Here is a 6,000-nt window from a genome sequence, read left to right on the forward strand (position 1 = left end):
CCCAGCTACTTGGGAGGCGGAGGCAGGAGAATGACATGAACCCGGGAGGCGGAGCTTGCAGTGAGCTGAGATCCAGCCACTGCACTCCAGCCTGGGCGACAGAGCGAGACTCCGTCTCAAAAAAAAAAAAAAAAAAAAAAAAAGAAGCAGAAGAATCATGGGCTTTGGACAGACAGACAGACAGACCTGGGTTCAGATTCTACCTCTTCCACTGTGATTCTAGTTCAACCCTTCAGTTGCTCACATTCCTCATACTTCAGTCTTTATTTGTGATTCCTTATGTCTAATCTCTCTTGGCTGAAATATTCACTGTATGTTGCAAGAGTACTCTTTCTAAATATTGCCTTTCAATGATTCCTTCATCTCAGGAACTTTAAGAGATTCCCATTGTAGATATGGTTAAACACAAACTCCTCTGTGAAACAGTCAAGGTTTCTTGTAATATGACCCTGTCTCACTTTAACCCCCCGTTGTGTGCATCACATGATGTATTAATTATCTGTCATGTTTTTTGCATACCATATCTTCTCCAATTATAAAACAGTTTTCATTACTTCTTATATGCCCAAATCTTACAAATTCTTTTTCATCACTTATTGCATGCACAATACAAAATATTAACAAAGAAAAACTTTTAGAAGAAATAAAATCATCACCGGTCATCACCATCATGATGATAAACCATCATATATCATCCATACACATTTTTTCAAGTTTTCTTCCAGTCTTTGTATTTTTTGCAAAATTATAATAATTTTGTTAGAGTTCATAGTTTGCTATCTGAGACATGGTAAATACTCAATAAGTGGTAATAGAATTTGAATCTCAAAGCCATCAATTATTTACATTATTCTGTAGTATCTTCATGAAAATTCCCTCTATCAACTCGTCATAATTGATGCCTTCCTTTCTGACCCCTCCATAGCACTCATTGTGTGTCCCATACATTTGACCTGAATATTAGGCCTTTATTATATACATATCACAAGTCTAGTTATGTCCTATGTCTTCCCCAAATATTATATACCTTTCTATTTTTGAGAAAAGAGGTTTTTTATACCTCTATTGTATTTTTAAAGGTATGAGGAAAATAGTAATTGTTCAACAAGCATTTTAAAAATTGAGTTGTGAAGCAGTAACTCTTTCATAGATAAGACATTTTGTCTAGAATTCTGGGGGAAAGAGAAGCTTTCATTATGAAGAGCTACTGATGGCACTCAACAATCTTCATAATGTCGGTCGGGGAAAGGCAATGATGTGGACCCAGCAGGACTTGTTCAAGTCTTACTTTCCTTCTCTGAGACCAGTAAGTGCTATGTGGGGTTAGCCTCTCGAGAATGGAAGTCAGAGTGCTAACTATTTTCGTCCTATTCTGGAGCAAATAACACCCAGCATCATTATGAATTTCTCATATGGGGAGCATTCCAGGGACCAGTCCTGGTGCCTTGATTGGGAAGGATAAAATCTTTTTGCCCTAAATCTTTTGGTTATGTTACTGTGGTAGTTCTTTCTATTTTGTAAGAAGTTACCACTATAGAGTTTCAGGAGGCACACTTGAAAGGAATTCAGAGACTCAAAGGAGCACTGAACAAGCCACTAATGATGACCACACAATCGCTACTACTGAATCATAATGCCTTTCATTAGCGACACAGGCATTTAATTGTACTGTTCACTTATCTGTCCTTGAGTTCTGAGTCTTGGTTTGAGTAAGAATGTGTATTGCTCTGAGAAGACCTTCTTATATATCCATAAGGCAAAATCTCACATTTCAATAAGCATAAATATTTCTTTGGTGCCAGATTAGTGTTAAACTACATTTTCTCCTGTTGCTGGTACCAAGCATGTCTGACTAAATATGACCTGAAACCAACAGCGTTATCTTATCAATACATAAACTCAGAGCAGAAATAAATTCTGCACATTAGTCAAAGCATGGCATCAAATCTTTTTTTTTTTTTTTTTGAGATGGAGTCTTGCTCTGTCAGGCAGTGGTGTGATCTCTGCTCACTGCAACCTCTGCCTCATGGGTTCAAGTGATTCTCCTGCCTCAGCCTCCCAAGTAGCTGGGATTATAGGCGCCCACCACCACGCCCGGCTAATTTTTGTATTTTTAGTAGAGATGCGGTTTCACCATGTTGGTCAAGTGACTAGGCTGGTCTCGAACTCCTGATCTCAAATGATCTGCCTGCCTTGGCCTCCCAAAGTGCTGGGATTATAGGCATGAGCCACCGGGCCCAGCCAGCATCAAATCTTTGAGGTGTTCACAGCATAGCTGGGGAGTGTTCGCCATGCTTCCATGGCTGCATCATCCTGGTTAAGAATTGCTTTGTAAAAGAAGGAGGTGTGTGCTGGTTTCTCCCCAGGAGCCTACAGCTCACTGGTGTTTATTATTTTCCAAGGTGGGTTGTAGATTTTGTATTTTTTACATTAGAAAATAGGTATTAAACTCCTCTACCAAATTGTTGCTAAGTCCTTATTAAGTATGAACTATTTGAGATGCACAATGACCAGTAATTGGCTATCTCTACATTAATAAAATACATATGGCCTTTAGATAAGTATACACAGATGTTACTAGCAGGGGGATTAATGAACATTGAATCAACTTTGAAATAAGAGCTCTGGAACACTTTTTCCTTTTGAGACAGGTGAACTTCTAAGTTGATCAGGCTTACAGATGAGAACATTTTATATCCCTTATTCTCAAATTCTTCTTTTAAGCAACAAACATTACTCATTGAACTTTTTCCAGAAAACTGAATGTATAAATCAGATAAGAATAAGGCTATTCTGGTGGAGAGAAGAAAGCATTGGAAAAAAAAAAAAAAAGCCGTGGTTCCACCATTCTGTCTCCAACACCTTAAGTCTTGCGATGGAGTCTGGAAAACTTCTAAGTGAACACTTTAGAAATCACAACTTTGGATCCAAACCTAAAATCCTGTCAAAGACTTTGATATATAAAGGAACAAAAGTGATACTCTTGTGGCAGTCAATTATATGGGGAAAATGTAAACATGACAAAATAAAGCTGTAACCTCGAGTGAATCACTTGAACAGTGTTGGCCTTGGAGAGGCTGCCCTAACTCAGCTTCCAAAACTTACTTGATCTGAAGGTTTATCTGGAGTGCTTGCTAAAGGAAAAGGGGGGAGGGGGTCTTCTGGCCCTCACCCTCCTCCATATAAGAGGCCTGAAATCATTTTCTTTTTCTTCATAAATATACCCCAAGTGATCAGGCAACTTTGGGAAAACATTGGATCAGATGCTCTTTACTTTCAGCACTAACGTTTTGATGATTCCATTTAATTCCTTGAGTTTTTCCATAACCTGTAGGACAGGAACGTTTTTCCTCAGATTAGTAAGGGTAGAGCAGCTCTGAAAAGCAGGAATTTAAACATGATGGAGTAATGGCAGTTACACAAAGGTGTCTGATTCTCAGAGAACTTACCCAAACAGCTGTCAGGAGACTTTTAGAAAGTGGCAAAAACTAGGGTGTACATTAGAAGGTAGTGCTTGGAGTTCAGCAAGCTATTAAAGTGTTTCACGAGTTTTTTTAGGGTAAAATATTTTCTGAATAATAACATACATATCTCTGCATCTTTCCAGGCCTGGTCTATCTTGGGGTACCAGAGGGCATCATATAACTTCAGACACCCAAATTCCACTGTTCTCTTAGACCCCCTACTGGAAACATGTGAAAGTCCCTAGGGGTATATCTGTCGAGTACAAAATACAAGATGACTTCATGTTCTCCCCTTCAGCTCTGATTTTCCCTGGATGTCTTCCTCTCATAAAGCTGTGTAAGGGTGCCCATTAAAAGAATGCACTATTTGCATCAAAGGTTCTGCTATTCTTTAAACGTCCTCAGAGAAGGGAAACGACTCCTTCCCCACTCACTGTTGCACTTTTCAGGTCACCTGGGATCCACGCAACACTGTGGGAACTCCCTTGTCACAGAGTGCTTCCCTCAACTTCTTCTGGTTTCTCCTGTCCGCAGACCTTGATATCAACCCAGAAGACTGTGTGGGAGAGATACCATTTGAACTCCACTCCACCCCAGGCAGCCATATACAATCCTCCTTCCTCACTTATTCCCATAAAGAGGTCGTCAAACAACTAACACCTGCAAATCCACTCTTGTCAGGTCTCCATTTTGCCAGACTTGATTCGACGTATTGGAATCTGAATTTAGGCTCAGGGTTGGAGAATCACTATGTATAGTTATATAGATTGGTAACTGATTTGAAAAAAAATCCCACAGAGTACCTATTAATGATTTACTATACCCTGTGGGATGTGTCTAGGGGCTTCTTCAAGGACTTTTTTTCAACATTTTTATTAGTGAATTAGTTTGAGGACAGAGCTGTCAAGCTAATCACACTTGCAGATGGTACAAAGCTGGGAGGGACAGAAAATAAAGTGGATGGCAAAATCAGAATTAAAAAGAGATTGGAATGCTGATCTGAGCCTAACAGATAAAATTTAGTGGGAATAGAACATAAAGCTACATGTAGGTCCTAACCTCCACCTGTATAGATATGAGCTGTAGTAGTGACTTTTATATTTATTCTACCATGGACTATTTTTTTTATTATTTATATTTATGTATTTATTTTTGATTTTACTTTAAGTTCCGGGATACATGTGCAGAACGTGCATGCTTGTTACATAGGTATAAGTGTGCCATGGTGGTTTGCTGCACCTATGGACCCATCCTCTAAGTTTCCCCCCATCACCCTCCACCCCCTAACAGGTCCTGGTGTGTGTTGCTTCCCTCCCTGTGTCCATGTGTTCTCATTGTTCAACTCCCACTTATAAGTGAGAATATGCAGTGTTTGGTTTTCTGTTCCTGTGTAAGTTTGCTGAGGATGATGGCCTCCAGCTTCATCTGTGTCCCTGCAAAGGACATGATTTCATTCTTTTTTATGGCTTCATAGTATTCTGCTACCATGGAATACTTTCATCAAATAAAATCTTGCCAGCATTTTCATATGTAAGAAAAACGTGTTCTGGTTGAAGTGGGAATGGAGGCTCTGGGAACCCACTCCTTACTCCTCCTCACCCCTCTCCATGGCCCCTGCGGGCTTTCTGTAAAACACAGTTTGAAATCTCTTGGGCTCTGAGGTGGCAGGCAGAGTGAATGTGAGGAGAAAGAGACAGGAAGGCTGAAGAGATGGCTAAGCAGCACATATGGGAACAAAATCCAATCAATTTTAGTACCAGACAGACTCAATAAGAGCTAAAGGTGTGATATGGTTATCCCTTGAACATGGTGATTTTATTTGGGTTGAGGTAAGTGACACAGTGTAGTAAGACTGGGGAATATGTCTCTCCAGGACAAACCACACAGGGACATCATGTTTTCATAGCACTGTGATCATCTGAAAGCTATACTTATGTTTTCATTAAGATTTTATTATTATATCATAAGGATTTTCCACATGGTTAGATAATTATTATTTGTAATGGCTGCATACTGTGCCATCATGTAGGTACTTTGTGTAACCACTCTTCTACTATTGGAAGATTGGGCAGGGCTGTCAAATACAGCTGCACAGACTGTGCACTGCACAAGTCCAAAGACATTATTTTCAGAGACTATAATGATTACAAAAAGTTGTTCCTCTTATTTTTTTGTAATTATTCCTTTAGGTTGCCTGCTATTCAGACTGCTAAAATTTCTTTTTAAAATTATTTATATAAATTTAAGGGGTACAAGTGCAGATTAGTTATGTGGATATATTGCATAGTGGTGAAGTCTGAGCTTTTGGTGTAACCATCACCCAAATAATGCACATCGTACCCACTAAGTAATTTATCATTCTTCATCCCCTTCCCATTCTTCCACCCTTCCAGATTGCTAATGTCTATTATTCCACACTCTGTGTCCATGTGTACACATTATTTATCCCCCACATATAAGCGAGAGCCTGCAGTGTTTGATATGTCGTCATTTAAGGTCAGACATACACCAATGGGTATAGCTGGAAAATAGTATG

This window comes from Macaca mulatta, chromosome 1 (assembly GCF_049350105.2).
Source record: "Macaca mulatta isolate MMU2019108-1 chromosome 1, T2T-MMU8v2.0, whole genome shotgun sequence".
Classification (NCBI taxonomy): Eukaryota; Metazoa; Chordata; class Mammalia; order Primates; family Cercopithecidae; genus Macaca; species Macaca mulatta.